The sequence below is a fragment of the Herpailurus yagouaroundi genome, unplaced genomic scaffold, assembly GCF_014898765.1.
Source record: "Herpailurus yagouaroundi ecotype Mexico unplaced genomic scaffold, PumYag 248, whole genome shotgun sequence".
NCBI classification, from domain to species: Eukaryota; Metazoa; Chordata; class Mammalia; order Carnivora; family Felidae; genus Herpailurus; species Herpailurus yagouaroundi.
Genome location: NW_024412465.1, coordinates 2,142,413 through 2,158,371, shown reverse-complemented (window position 1 = coordinate 2,158,371; position 15,959 = coordinate 2,142,413). Strand labels below are relative to the sequence as shown.

Below are 15,959 nucleotides of genomic sequence, written 5' to 3'. Positions count from 1 at the left end.
CAGTGTCTTGGGAGACAACAAGTGGGTGGGATCCGTACCTTCGACTTATTTTACTTGAATTCAGGTTAATGCAATGTGTGTTTTAGGGTTAAATGTATGCACAGGTTATTTATTTCATTTATTTAAATGTTTGTTTACCTTGAGACCCAGAGCATGCAGATGAGCAGGGGAGGGGCACAAAGAGAGAGGGAGAATTGCAAGCAGGCTCTGCGTTGTCAGCACAGAGCCCAACGTGGGGCTTGACCCCATGAACCACAAGATCATGACCTGAGCCGAAATCAAGACTTGGATTCTTGGGGCGCCTGGGTGGCGCAGTCGGTTAAGCTTCCGACTTCGGCTCAGGTCGTGATCTCGCGTGATCTCGCGTGATCTCGCGTGATCTCGCGTGATCTCGCGTGATCTCGCGTGAGTTCGAGCCCCGCGTCGGGCTCTGGGCTGATGGCTCAGAGCCTGGAGCCTGTTTCCGATTCTGTGTCTCCCTCTCTCTCTGCCCCTCCCCCGTTCATGCTCTGTCTCTCTCTGTCCCAAAAATAAATAAAAACGTTGAAAAAAAAAAAAAAAAGACTTGGATTCTTAACTGACTGAGCCCCCGAGGCGCCCCTATTTATTTCACTTTTAAACCGACCCTCACAAAATGGAAAAAGGGCTTACAGAAACTTCTATCAGGGAAGTAAAATGCCAGTCCATGTGAACGACAAGGAAACGTAACTTCCAGCATGAACTTCAGAGCACTCACGAATGAGAAAAAACACACATCGCATTGGTACATAAGTAGATGTCACTCATCTAAAACTGTATGTATACGGGGCGCCTGGGTGGCTCAGTCCGTTCAGCATCTGACTTCGACTCAGGTCACGATCTCACGGTTCGTGCATTCGAGCCTCACGTCAGGCTCTGTGCTGACAGCTCAGGCTGACAGCCTGCTTCCGATTTTGTGTCTTCCTCTCTCTCTGCCCCTCTCCTGCTTGCTCTCTCTCAAAAATAAATAAAAACATTAAAAAAATAAAATAAGATAAAATTGTATCTTACAGAGAGGATGAATGCTCAAACCTTGGGGAGATTGAAGTGTGTGGTCAAACCCTAGCCTGTTTTTCTCTCTGCCTGGGTGACTGGACATGACCATGGACATCTGAGGGAGGGGCCTGAGGTTCATTGTGCCCCCCTGATAGGAGCCTCGTTCACCACTGGGATCCATGGCACTACACAAGGTCTCCTGCCCTCCCCCCTCCCTCTTACCTTCCATCTCGTTTTGTTTTGTTTTGTTTTGTTTTGTTTTGTTTTGTTTTGTTTTGTTTTGTTTTGTTTTGAGAGAGAATGCGTGCACACAGATGCAGCACACGCACAGTTGCACAAGTGGGGGAGGGTCGGGGAGTTAGAGGGACAGAGAATCCCAAGCAGGCTCTGTGCTGACGGCAGACGGCCCCATATGGGGCTCGAACTCATGAATCGTGAGACTGTGCCCTGAGCTGAATTCAGATGCTTCACAAACTGAGCCCCCCGGGCTCCCCCTCATTTTAAATTCTCTCCCTCTTGATTTTTGCCTCTGACTTTATCCTATGGCAGGGGGCCCTCCCTCCAGGACAGGTTAGGGGTAGGTGTGCCCACGGTGGATGTGCCTGATGACGCTAGAGCAGACACCATTAACTCATTTATGTATAAGAATAATTAACCGCTTTCCCAGCGAGGTTGTTGAGATGGTTTATAAAGTAGCGAGCATGTCCCAGTCGCTGGGGAGGCCTGGTGGCTTTTACTACACATGTTATGAAACAGCAAGCCAATTTTAACCGCGAACACCCAATCATTCTTTAATGTGCACCCTGAGCACCTGTCTTGTGTACACATCGCTGAACACTGAGTGGGGCCGCATGCATCTTGTATAAACTGCCACAGAGGATCAAAGCCTTCCCGACCAGCCAGCAGTGTTATCAGAGGAGCTGGATGCAAGGTGTGTGCTCTCACAGGTTAGGCTGAGGACAGAGTCTGTCCTTGGGGAGGAGATTCAGCACGGGGGGCGGGGGAGGGGGGGGCCCGGGCACCCCTCCTGTGATCTGGGGGGAAGAGACAGAAGGAAGCAAGATGCCAGCATCCCCTGGCGGCTCAGTCAGTTAAGTGTCAGGTCAGACTCTTTGTTTTGGCTCAGGTTGTGATTGTCAGGTTCCGTGGGTTCAAGCCTCGCATCTGGCTCTGCGCTGGCAGCTCGGAGCCTGCTTGGGATTCTCTGTCTCCTCTCTCTTCCCCTCCTCCACTTGCACTGTCTCTCTCTCAAAATAAATGGATAAACTTAAAAAAAAGATAATCTTTTAAGAAAAGTAAACAAGAAGAAACACTGTATATATATTTTTTCTTCCCTTGTGCAGTTTATTTTTTTTTTAATTTTTTTTTAACGTTTATTTATTTTTGAGACAAAGAGAGACACAGCATGAACGGGGGGAGGGTCAGAGAGAGAGGGAGACACAGAATCTGAAACGGGCTCCAGGCTCTGAGCGGTCAGCACAGAGCCCGACGCGGGGCTTGAACTCATGGATCTCGAGATCATGACCTGAGCCCAAGTCGGATGCTTAACCGACTGAGCCACCCAGGCACCCCTTCCCTTGTGCAGTTTAGATGCAAATCCACAAGGGCAGTGCTGGGGAGGAAGAATTTTACTCTGCCCTTCGTAGATTCTTCCAGCTGGTCTGAGAGTTAAATTGACATGAGACATATTAACAGGAGAAAATCAAATTTAATTTCGTAGGTACAGGAACACCACATACGTGAGGGGTTCCAGGTCAGAAAGGTAAAACGAGGTATCTATGCCATCCTGAGCTAAGGCGTGGGATGGTGTCCTCAAAGGAGAAGGCAAATCATGGTGCAGTAAGAACATGTTCAGTAATTAGATGTTTGCCCTGCCACACAGATGGACACTCAGATAAAATTCATCTCTGATAATAACTCTCATTCTGAGAAAGAGCCCTGGTTTAGATCCTTGTAGGTGGTTATGGGAGGGGTGCTCTTGAGCCTGCGAGGTCTTGTCCCTCTCCAGCTCTAAACAGTCCATGTGCCAAGCTGACCCACTCTGGGGAGGCTTGCTCGGAACCCCTTCAGCAGCATCAGCAGTGCCTGACTGTGACCTTCGTAAAGTAGCAGCTCTTACCCTAGTCAGCCCCAGAGAAGCAGGTGTCCCCCTTTGCCAAGCTCCACCCTGCTCCTGGACAAACTGCAGCGAAGCAGATGGCAGGTGGGAGCAGACAGCTGGCTGCTCTGCCTCCTCCTCTCCCTCCCCAAGCAGACAGGAGCCTGGAGGCGCCTGGGCGGCTCGGTTGGTTGAGCATCTGACTTCGGCTCAGGTCATGATCTCACGGTTCGGTTCATGAGTTCAAGCCGTGCACGGAGCTCTCTGCCGTCAACACGGAGCCTGCTTCCGATCTTCTGTCCCCGTCTCTCTGCCCCCGTCTCTCTGCCCTGCCCCTACCCTGCTCTTACTCGCTCTATCTCAAAAATAAACATTAATTTTTTTTTTTTTTTTTAAAGAAGACAGGAGCCTGGAATGGGCATGTGCCAAACCATCCTTGCCAAATCCGTCAGTCACATGTTGTCTAGAAGGACTGTTCCTGGGGTCAGTGGTGTTCTTTTCACTTTTTTTTTTTTTTTAACACAGTATTTCCCAAACACGTCACACACGCACTGTTGAAAAAGGAAGTAATACGTGTTAACTTCCATTAGGTTGGGTCCATCCCAGCACGCTTTTAGAAATGCCAGGCCGCTGTTATGATTACAGTCCAGGAAGACTCCAAAATCCTAACCACAGCTGTCCTGAAGCAATCTTTTAGTATGAGTTTGGGATCTGAGCACGTCAATGGGACACCCAACACGTTGAGATAGCAGAATAAATCTACATAGTAAAACTGTACAGAATGACAATCTTAAGTACCTCCCAGAATGAAGATTCTAACAATCTTTTTTTTTTTTTAATTTTTTTTTCAACATATATTTATTTTTTTGGGGACAGAGACAGACAGAGCATGAACGGGGGAGGGGCAGAGAGAGAGGGAGACACAGAATCGGAAACAGGCTCCAGGCTCTGAGCCATCAGCCCAGAGCCTGACGCGGGGCTCGAACTCACGGGCCGCGAGATCGTGACCTGGCTGAAGTCGGACGCTTAACCGACTGCGCCACCCAGGCGCCCCAAGATTCTAACAATCTTAAGAGCAATGGGATGTGTGTGTCTACAGACACACAAATTTATGGTACATACATAAATAATCTAGTTGTGTGTGTGTGTGTGTGTGTGAGTTTTTTTAAAAGTAATCTCTGTGCCCACCATGGGGCTTGAACTTATGGCCCCAAGATGAAGAGTTGCATGCTCTCTTGACTGAGCCAGCCAGTTGTGTGTGTGTGTGTGTGTGTGTGTGTGTGTGTGTGTGTGTGTTTGAGACAGAGACAGAGACAGCGAGCAGGGGAGGAGCAGAGAGAGAGAGAGAGAGAGAGAGAGATTCCCAAGCAGCCTCCATGCTGTCAGCTCAGAGCCCAATGCGGGGCTGGGATTCACAAACCATGAGATCATGACCTGAGCCGAAACCAAGAGTCAGACGTTTAACCAGGTGAGCCATCCAGATGCCCCTTAAGAAACTGGAGGAAAGATGTATATAATTTAAATATGTTTAGCTTCCATATACGCAGACGCGTATAAGTAATATATGCATTTATGGTTTTTAGAAACTGATGAATAAAATTCATTACATAGCATTTTAAACAGACTTGATTTACACATACACATGCATTGAGTATGTAAATAGATATGTGTGTGGCTTTCAGAAACTTAAGAGGAAAGTTTTTTTGTATATAATGTGTATGTATGTATACGTAAAATAGCACAGACTTGAGAGTGGTATAATATTTTACAATATTTTGTTCTTTTGTGGCCACACTTCAAATGAATATGTATGTTGGCTGCCACTGTATTTAACATGTAAGGAGTAACACTTAAAAAGAATGTATTTCTGGGGCGCCTGGGTGGCTCAGTCAGTTAAGCATCCGACTTTGGCTCAGGTCATGATCTCATGGTTCATGAGTTCGAGCTCCACATCGGGCTCTGTGCTGACAGCTGGGAGCCTGGAGCCTGCTTCGGATTCTGTGTCGCCCTCTCTCTCTGCCCCTCCCCCCTTTGCTGTCTCCATCCCTGAAATAATGAATAAACGTTCAAAAAAAAAAAAAACATTTAAAAGGATGTATTTCAGCTCTGTTTCCCAGGGCCATTTCCACTACTCTGCATGAACCTTAGAGGCAATCAGTTCCTGTGAGTCCTTCCTCCTGGAGTAGACCACAATGCCATTTTAGGGAAGGTGACATCCAGGACTTAGTTTGGGGTTTAATGATAAAGCTTCAAACCCCGGAATGCGTTCTGTCAAAGAGAAGGTCACGATTAGTGCACAGGGCTAGTCAACACTGAGAAGTACATGGTAGTGGGATACCATAAGTTACCAAAAGCGCCTCCTGGAAACAACCCAGAAATTCCCATCTTCCTCCATTGTTCAGCCCGTGTCCATGTTACACATTCTGTAGGGGGCTTTCCTACGTGATTTTTGTGATGCCCGGTAACGTTCATGGTAATCACAAGGAGGGTGGTTTAGCGTTTCTGGGCTTTTTGCAGGTGGTGGGGGTGCCTAGCTGGAGAATAGCTGAGCTCACCCCAAATGAACGCAGACCTAAACGTGCTGAACGCTATGTCACCATGGATAATACAATAGGAAAACTGAACGGTGGATTCTGGGGCCCCAAGGCCTCTCCTCCCCATATGGCTGAGAGGAGAACCCTTCCGTGAACACCATGTTGCCTGTCCCAGTGGCCCGATTTGCATGGAGATGCTTCTTCCTTGATTCAGGGCCCTCATGACTGAGCTTTGGTCTTTATGTTCAGTCCTGGAGAATGAGTCTTTGCTTGCTGATGCCTGAATGACTGCGTCGTGCCCTAGTTCTGTGGGAGTCGAGAATTTTCCAGCAATGGTCTCTCCACTGGGCTGTTCCTCTCTAGAGAGCCGAGTGAGACGGCATGCCCAGTTTTGGCTGAGGGTTCCCCTGTGATACCTCTGATGGGCAGACCAGTCAGAGCTGGGCCGTTGTCCCTAGTCAGTAACCTTGCCTGGAACATATTCTTCCTGCTGTGCGGAAAAGAGGGCTGGTGCTCAGAGAGGCTGAGTGTTTTCCTGAGGTGCCAGAGTCCAAACTGAGTTCATATCCCCTCATTCTGAGGGGATATTTATTGTAGTGCTGTACTACGTTGAGAGCATCGGTCGAGGGGCAAAGAAGTAAAGTGTCAGGGGAATCTTCGATGGAGGTAGCCATAGTCGGGCCCTGTGGGATCTGGGCCCTGTAGCAGGGAAGGAGAAAGACACGTGAGAGGTTTGCAGATGGCTTGCTCTTTGGGACTTCTGCTTGGGAGGACCTCTTTCGAGGAGGACGAGGAGGGGGCTCCTATAGAAGCAGGCACCTCTACCCCTGTCTCAGGAGTTGTGGATGGACAGGAATCGGCTGGGTGGCTCCCAAGAACCAGTGAAGATGCCCTTCAGAGGGAGGGTCCGTCTCCAGTCTGCCACCTGCAGCCATGTCTCAAATAGGACCCTTGAGAAGGGACCTTTCTGTCCCTGTGGCCCCACCTTGCCCTGCACACTCCAAGCCACGGGACTGTGGCAGCAGCTGGGGCGGGGGGCTGGGTCATAAATGAGAAAGCCAGCAGCCACCCTCCAGGACCACCAAGACCACGCTTTTGCTGGGGGGGGGGGGGGGACTCATGTGGGAATTAAACCTGTAGAGTTTCAGCATTGCCCTAGACATTTCTTGGTGAGCTTTAAAGCATTCAGCGATTGGAAGCATCCCGGGGTGTGCTGGAGTTTTGACCACGAGCTCATATGAAACCTCTATCCCATGTGCAAGTTTTATGGAGTCCCCAGGAGACCAGACATCACCCCGTGACGGTATGTGGGTCATGCTTATTCACAATAAGATACTGTTTCAGATTTCGGTGCGGTATCATCTTGGGTTACCGTTAACAATGGGAACTATGTTAGCACCTGCTGCATTATGTATTCATTCAGTGGGTGCCTACCAGGAGCCAGAGGCACACAAAATCATTACAAATGGGCAATGTTTTATTTACAGAGGTGGAATAATGAGCACAACCACTCAGAGTTCGGCTTTACCTTTCCTCTTCTTGTACACAAAACACGATGAATGATGTGAGGGGAGAAGGCAATCCTGGAAGCTGTTTTTCCTGAGGTTTGGTTTCCCCCAAGATATGGGAGATGAGAGTCCCTGCCCACTTCATCAGTGTTGAGGGCACACCTACCTGCCCGCCACCGTCCTTGCTCAGCGCCCAAGCCTTGGTGTTGGCGACGGGCGTGAATTCCTCGGGGCCCCGTGTGCCGTGTAGGCGGCTGGAACTCACCTAACAGACGGGCTTGGAGCGCCTGTGTGCATCAGGATGTGCACAGAGCATTCAAAACATCACCGTCGCCTGCGTCCCCAGGTCTCACCGCTGGAAGAACACGTCGGCACTTGTCCGCCCCCCTCCCGTAGCTCTGTTTCCTTGTCCCGCACTGACACATGAGGAATGGTGGCTGAACGTCTGGGGTTTCATTCCCCCCCCCCCCCACGCACCTGCCAGCCGGTCAGTAAAGGTTGCAGGGAAGGAGCATTCAGACCCGATACGCGTTCTGAACAAAGTGATACCTAGCACGTGAATACTCAGCTGGGGTCAGGAAGGGCAGTCTCCCTCTGATTTATATGTGAAACACGCGGGGTGGGAGGGAAGACAAGTGGAGAGATACGTGCAGTTAAATAACTTTTCTATGATCGATTCGCCAATCACCCCACGATGACTGTCTGGCCGTACCTGGGCTGTCTCGTGATTATTCACAGCCCGGGAGCTCTGGGCTGGGTCCTGTCCAGCATGGCTCCTTCAAAAGCTGTGTGAGGTCCTTGGACGAAAGGTACAGTGTCAGAGTCTCCTGGAGAGAGAGCACCCTGTGGAGACGCCTCAGAAGAACCGGTGAGTTGGATTGCTTTTTGCTTTTGGTTTTGTTTTGGATCTTCTGTGGGAATAATGAAAGTTGGTACACTCCTACCTGTTGTGTTACAGTTTTTAAAAAACCTGTAGGACCGCCTGGGACACTCAGTCAGTTAAGCATCTGACTCTTGATTTCGGCTCAGGTCACAGTCTTGAGGTTCATGAGGTCGAGACCCTCATTGGACTCCATGTTTACAGTGCAGAGCCTGCTTGCTATTCTCTGTCTCCTTCTCTCTCTGCTCCTCCCCACTCCTCCCTCTCTCTCCTCTCTCTCTCTCTCTCTCTCTCTCTCTCTCTGCCCGTCTTCCACTCACACCCACTCTCGCCATCACAAAAAAAAAAAACAAACAAACCTGTAGAACCACCTACAAGAATTCATCTGTTTTCATTTTCATCTGCCCTGAAACAGGGAGGTCTTTAGGGAGAAGAAACTGATTGCCAAATAGTCTTTCTTTCTTTCTGGATTAAAGTGGTGGTTTGAAAACACACGCTTGATCAAAAGAATAATGGAGAGCCCAGAGGCAAGAAACCCAAGAGGAAATGAGCAAATAAAGAGGTGCATTTTGTGCTGTGCTTAAGTCAGAAGAGGAATTGAATTAACCTTGTATATCAAAATATTAGGACCCGTGCTTCTGGGTTAGGTAGAATGCGTGTAAATACGATGTGTGTGCCATGAAGCACATGCCGTGAAATATTGCTTTCCTAAAGAGTAAATGTGAGGCATAATCAAGAGCGGTTCTGCTCTTGTTTTAAGCTTTTTTAAATTTTGACATATTTATCTTTCATTTTAAGTGTACGGATACAAAATAATCTCTCATGAGCCCCTTGCATTGGTGTTTGGGGAAAAAAAAAAAAGGCAGAACACAGCTGACCCCAATTAGTAGATCCATTGCTGAACAGGCTGCATTGGTCTTGCTTTGGGTGGGGGCTTCATTACCCCAGTGTTGGACATTATGTCCAGCTGTGTAGACTGTCTTTGCAAAGGAGGAGGGTTAAGCAACGAATGGCATGTGGCTGAGAAATCGACCACTCTTTATTCTGAAGATTGATATCAGTTACGGAGATAAGCATCCGGAACAACGTGACCTTTGCAATGCCTGCCACACGTAATCTACCCATTGTGGGTCAACAAAAATGCGTGATTTCCTTTTTTTCCCCAAAGAGGGGTGCTAGGACTTGCACGTAATATCTTTCGGATAAACCTTCCATGCCGTTCTCTGAGTGAATGATCCTAGTTAATTACGACGTTCACTACTTGCTTACTTCTTATGCAGGTAGCCACATTTGTCACATATGCGTTGATTTCATCCTCTAAGTTAACCCTTGCAGGTTGAACTTGAGGGCGGATGAGAAGACTTGTCACTGGAGATGACGTCACTAAAAATGGTGAAATGCTTGTCAAAAGATTATTCCATTCTACAGTTATTTACGATAGGCACTTTTTGTCTCTACAAATGCATGATAGCACCTGACAGACTATCCCTATGAACTGGTGTCTACAGTGACACTAATATTTACCGAGTGAGAAATTGCCCCATTTTCATTTACACTGAGATTAAACATAACAACGGATGATATCAGGATCCAGAAATGTAAATGCTTTCAGTGCATTAAAAAAAAAACAAAAACAAAAATTGCTCCTTCTATTTACATTTAAAACTAAAGAATAAATGTCAGGCATTGCTTAAAAGGCTCATTGAAATGTGGGGCACTTGGGTGGCTCTGTTGGTTGGGTGTCCGACTTCAGCTCAGGTCATGATCTCATGATTTGTGGGTTCAAGCCCCGCGTCGGGCTCTGTGCTGACAGCTCGGAGCCTGGAGCCTGCTTCCAATTCTGTGTCTCCCTCTCTCTCTGCCCCTGCTCAGCTCACACTGTGTCTCTTTCAAAAATAAATAAATGCTAAAAAATATATATATTTAAAAAAAAAAAGCTGATTGAAATAAACATTAAAAGTTTCTAGGAAAAACTCTAAAAACTCTTCTCCGGAACACTCTCTATCTCTATTGTTTTGTTTGTATCTTGTCCTCTCATTAAAATTCCTACCTTGTTTGGAAATTAACCCTGTAAAACTTGGCCGCTGAGTCAACAATCCCTTACCTAGCACCCTTGGGATTCAGGTAATGAAATATGTTGCAATCGTGAAACACAAGTCCAGTCTTACCTGGAGGGTTGTCCACGTGGGAAAACACTCTGTGTAAATACTGCGGGTGCCAATGTCAATAATAATTAAGTGCTTATTACGAGGAGGAAGTGCAGGCCAGAGAGTCACTTTGGGCTCACTGTAGCACCTTTGACTTTCCACTCCGGCAGAAAGCACGGAGGTGAGACAGAGGGGGTCCAGGGTCCTGTGTTCCTCTTAGTGGCTCCAGGACTGGGGGATGTCTCGTCCAGAGACAGACGCAGGACTGGGATGTCCCCTTTTGCAAGTAATGTGTCCACCCTGGGGTTTCTCGGTTGCAGCCCTGGAAGGTTCATTGCCGTAGGGACTGACCTGTCTTTGCAGGATGTTTACACTCTACCCATCAGCATCCTGTTCAGCGTGGACAGGTTTTCTCAGCGCCTGGTATCTTGACTCCTTTCCAAGTGCCCCTGCCACCTTACAGATACACAGCTCTTTGTCCATAACCAACAAGAACAAAGACAAAAGGATGGGAAGCCAGGCTCTTGGGGAAACTTATTTTTGGCAGTTCTGCACCAATGGACGCAGAACCAATGTAAAGTTGAACAGTTTTTATCCCATGGAATGCTGCAAGACTGTTCATATGTGTGACTGCAGGTTGCCATCCAGAACTTCGGTCAGGCTGTGTTACGTAACACACGATATACTCACCATCATGCTGTCTCGTGTGTGTATATGCATTATGTATTGTACTAATCACTTTGCAATATGTATGCATAACCAGTCATTATGTTGTACACCTTAGACTTAGATATGGTATGGCAATTATAGCTCAGTAAATCTAGAATATGTCTTTCACAATCAAAACTGGAATACAGATGTCTGTATGTGCCAAAGTTTTACTGAGATACAACTGACATACAACATCCTGGGAGTTTAAGCTGGACGATGTGGTGATTTGTTATTCGACATATCAAATATATTTCCAATGTGATAGTTAAAAAAATTTATTTTTAATAATTTGTTTGTTTTTGAGAGACAGAGTGTGAGTGGAGGAGGCACTGAGAGAGAGAGGGAGACACAGAATCGGAAGCAGGCTCCAGGCTCTGAGCTGTCAGCACGGAGCCCGACGCGGGGCTTGAACTCACGAACCGTGAGATCGTGACCTGAGCTGAAGTCAGACGCTTAACTGACTGAGCCACCCAGGCGCCCCCCAATGTGGTATTTTATATGTCAAATATATACCCAATGTGATGTTTGATATATCAAACATATGTCGACATATCATATACTTGATAGTTTACATATTGCAAAGTGATCGGTGCAATAAGTTTTGTTAACATCCGTCACCTCACACAGTTGCAGATTTTTCTTTCTTCCCATTATGAAGTGGTATCATACAACGAGTGTTCTAGAGAAAACAGCAGTGTCCGTTATGAGGGTCAGAGACGGTCCTGGGGACAGCTTAACTTGGAAGCAGTCTGCATACTTTCAATAATTTGTTTTGATTTTTAAAAAAATTACCTTCTAAAACTCCCCCCAAAAAATTTGAATTCTGAAATACTAACTTGGCCCCAAAGCTTGTGTTTCGAGACAGTATACCTGTGCTTGTCATTGCAAACAGGGAAGAGTTCATGTTGAGCCCGTTGTGACTTTGAACTGTCAGATGATGGTTGTACCAGGTGGGTTTTCCCATCTACGGTATCAGACTATGTTCCCATATCCCCTCAGAGGCACCTTCTACCAATAAAAACCTCACGATTTTTCTAAGTTCTGCAAACTTTGTGACAAGGGGAGAATAGTCAGAAACCTCCATTCAGCCAGAGAAGTAGGGCAGAATTTCTGTGTCTTTTGGCCACTGTCCCTGATGAGAAGCAGCTTCTGACCCCTCCTCCCCAGCCCATGCACCTGGGAGGCAAAGAACACTTACTCAAATCTACTGGGGGTCACAATGGCCCAACCTGGGATCCTAAACCAAACGGCATGTCTTGACTTTGGAAAGGCCACCTGTTTGATTCCATTAAGAACAAATACCAGGGCATTTGTGGCTCAGTCGATTAAGCGTCTGACTCTTGATCCCAGGGTCATAGAATTGAGCCCCATGTTGGCTCAGCATGGAGCCTGCCTGGGATATTCTCTCTGTCTGTCTCTGTCTCTGTCTCTGTCTCCCCCTCCCTCTCTCCTTTCCTCTGCTCCTCTCCCCCACTCACACACTCTTTCTCTCTCTAAAATGAAAAAAAAATGTATTAAAAAAGAAGTATTGGGGAGCCTGGGTGGCTCAGTGGGTTAAGCATCTGACTCTCGGTTTCGGCTCAGGTCGTGATCTCACAGTTTGTGAGTTCAAGCCCCTCATCAGGCTCTGCACTGACAGCACAGAGCCTGCTTGGGATTCTCTCTCTCACTCCCTCTGTCCCTCTCTCCGTGCCCCCCCCCCCCATGCCGCAAAATAGCTAAACTTAAAACAGAATTAGCAGAACGGAGCTTTGACTTAAGCAGACTTCTCCACCTCAACAGGACTCATAGTTTGGGGCAGATCCTTCTCTGTTGCCATGCATGGTCTTGTGCATCATCAGATGTTCATTCGCATCCCTGGCCTCTACCCAGTGGATGCCAGGAGCGCAGCCCTCAAGCTGTGACGACCAGAAGTGTCTCCAGACATTGCCAAGTGTCCCCTGGAAGGGAAAGGTACCCCTAGTTGACAAGCAGTGGTTTGCCTGATGCTATACTGTGCGATGAGCCCTATTTTACAGATGGGAAAAACAAACCCGTGCTCTACAGATGGCGTCACGGTCAAGAGCTTTTGTGTCCCACTGTATTGTCACATACCGCACGTGTGGCTCATCCAGAGAGCTGTCAGAAGCCTTCTAGGCTGAATCTAATAAGTCACATGTTATTGAGAAGCTGAGTCACGATAGTCAGCAACGTGAACTGATTTCTAGGGGTTTCTACTTGCAGTTAGCCCCAGTGACGAATTCGTGAATCGAGAAGGTTACAGTGGTAGCTGTCTAGAGCTGGGCGGATGGCTCAGGAGCTTTTTGGCTGTCAGTGACAAACCCAGTGCCTCATGGCCCATAAATAAACCTCAGCTTTGGTATCTCTTTTAATGTTTTTATTTTTTATTGAGTTGACATTCATAGAGCACACAAATAACCATTGTAAAGGGTGCAATTTGTGCATTCAGCCACTGTCTCTCTAGTTCTAGAACTTTCTAAATCATTCCTCCAAAACCCTCATTCCCCTTCTCCTTGGCCCTTGGTAACCACAAACGTCCTTTCTGTCTCTGTGTATTTGCTTATTGAGGACATTTCCTTTAAATGAAGTCATAACGCTATGTGGCCTTTTGCGGCTGGATTCTTCCCCTCAGCATCGTATTTTCAAGGTTCATCCATATAGTAGCAGGTGTCAGAACTTCATTCCATTTAATGGCTGAATCATATTCTATTTTATGGACAGAAAGGGATTTTCTAGTTGCATGTGTGGGCAGGTCACAGAATCAAAGGAGAAGCTTCAGAATCCAGGCCTGGCTGCCTTAAACACAAGCTGAAATTCTTTGTAAGGCTGATGGACGTGATCTCTACGGGTTTGTGCCTTCTGATGGAGGCAAACCCCACTGTATTGAAAATAGTTGCTTTTGGGGGCGTCCAGGTGGCTCAGTCGGTTGAGCATCAGACTTCGGCTCAGGTCATGATCTCGCGAGATCTCGTGTGATCTCGCGTGAGTTCGAGCACCGCATGGGCTCTGTGCCGACAGCTCAGAGCCTGGAGCCTGCTTCGGGTTCTGTGTCTCCCTCTCTCTCTGCCCCTCCCCTGCTTGCGCTCTGTCTCTCTCAAAAATAAATAAGCATTTAAAAAAAATTTAAAAGAGAAAATAGTTGCTTTTGCATCCTGGTTAAATTCTGTGGTGGTAGGAGGATTTTATGTGTAATTGGGGCTGGGTACTGTGGCTGTTACCCTGGGCTGCATTCGAAATTACCACAACTGTAAGGGCTCACAATGCCACCCGTCGATTATCTCACAGTATCTGTAGCTCAGGTGTCTGGACATGGCTTACCTGGGGACTCCGCTCGGAGTCTTACAAAGCTACATCGAAGTGTTGGCCACAGTTGTGTTCTCATCTAGGAGAGAGAGGGATCCCCTTCCAAGCTCATTCCAGGTGTGAGCAAATCTTGTAGTTCTTTGTGTTTGTGGGACTGCGGCCCTTAGTCCCCAGGAACTGCCCCTCCCTATTGGCATTTCACACCGCGACTGTTTCATCGAGACCTGCAGGAGAGCATCTCTGTTGTTAGGAATCTGTTTTCAAGTGCTCACCTGATTAGGCCAGGCCCACCCCTGATAGTGCCCCTTTCGATTAGCACCAAGTCAACTGACTGGGGACCTCAAACACACATGCAGCGTCCGTTTACTTTTGCCATATCCTGTTGGTTAGGACATCACAGGTACCCTCACGTTCAAGAAGAGAGGATCACACAAAGCAGTGACTACCAGGGGCTGAAAGCTGGGGAGGCTCTCTTAGAATTCTTCCTGAAAAGGTGCCTTTTTGTGGGCGGAGCTGGGGGCCTAAATACGGTGTAGAACATACGTTGCGTCCCAGGAACCAAATGACCCAGTCCCCTGCACTCATTTGGAAGAACTGACGTCTGTGCCACGGTTGTTAGTGTTGGTGCAAATTAGATCGTTGTAGCATCGTTTATTTCCATTTGACGGTAATGAAAGCACGGGGGACCTGATACGTAGCTGAGTGGTTCGTGGTGTGCAGCCAGAACCCTCTAGTATTCATGGCAGTGCTATCCTTATCTTGCTCGAGAACGTATCTGGGGGGCTGGTGATGCCTCTAAAAACGTGCAGTGATCAGGAAGTGTCGCCCAGCAGGCTTGACGAGGTCTGTGTGGACTGCCCTCGCCTTTCTGTGCATGCAGGGGACCCCACAGACATCTGCCAGCCACCACCCTCGGTGTGGGGCTCGCCCTGGAGCCCGCGGGCCATGCAGTGGGCAGGCTCACTCACCGATTGCGAATAGTTGTATGCTAGCACCCTGCTTCTTGTCCCTCCTTCTGCCCTTGCCCCGAACGTCTGCTGGGATAGAGGCTCGCGTCCCCACGCCACACCTGGGGGTTGCGGTCCCCACCAGCCGTGGCCCAGAGCCTGCTTGCATTCACACTAGGGGCTGGGCGCTTGGGAATGTCTCAATTTCAGGACATCACATCACACGATCAGACTTGATAACACAGGCCTGTTTGTTTTAAATAAACTTCTGCTTCGATGCCTCTGTAACACTTTTCCATCGGGGTGAACTTCACACAAAGTACAATTAACCCCTGTAAAGAGGGCAACTCAGAGACATTTCGTGCATTCAACCCCTGCCGCTCTACTCCTAGAACTTTCTACATTGTTCCTCCCACACCCTCACGCCCCCTCCCCTCAGCCCTCGGGAACCACAAATGTCCTTTCTGTGTCTGTGCGTGTACTTGTCTGGACATTTCCTGTAAGTGCATTCACAGGCTGTGTGAGTGGCTTTCTCGCATGGGGCGTGATGCGTTCACGGTTCGCCTGTGTGACGGCACACGTCAGTCTTTCGTCCCACTGTATGGCTGAATCCTGTTCTAGTTTATGGATACGTTGGATGCTGTTTGTCTGTGGACATATGGAAGGACACGTGGGCCGCTTCCACCTTTAAGCTGTTGTGAATACTACAGTTCTCCACGCGGATGTACAAGGGACACACGGGTGTATAGGTAGCTGTTGGAGACCCTGCTGTGCACGGGGCACGCGGGTGTATAGGTAGCTGTTCGCGACCCTGCTG

At 48.1% G+C, this 15,959-nt stretch overlaps 1 protein-coding gene across 3 annotated transcripts in view; it reads left to right on the top strand.

Annotated features, from left to right (window-relative positions):
* Positions 1–15,959, top strand: part of STS (steroid sulfatase) — a 160,356-nt gene that overhangs the window by 6,541 nt on the left and 137,856 nt on the right. Inside the window, exon 1 of one of the 3 annotated variants that reach the window (XM_040460158.1) lies at positions 7,912–8,022. The exons of the other annotated variants lie outside the window; for them this stretch is intronic. The gene's annotated coding sequence lies outside the window, so the exon portion shown is untranslated. Of the gene's footprint in view, positions 1–7,911; positions 8,023–15,959 lie in introns of those variants that run through there. 3 annotated transcript variants of the gene reach the window in all.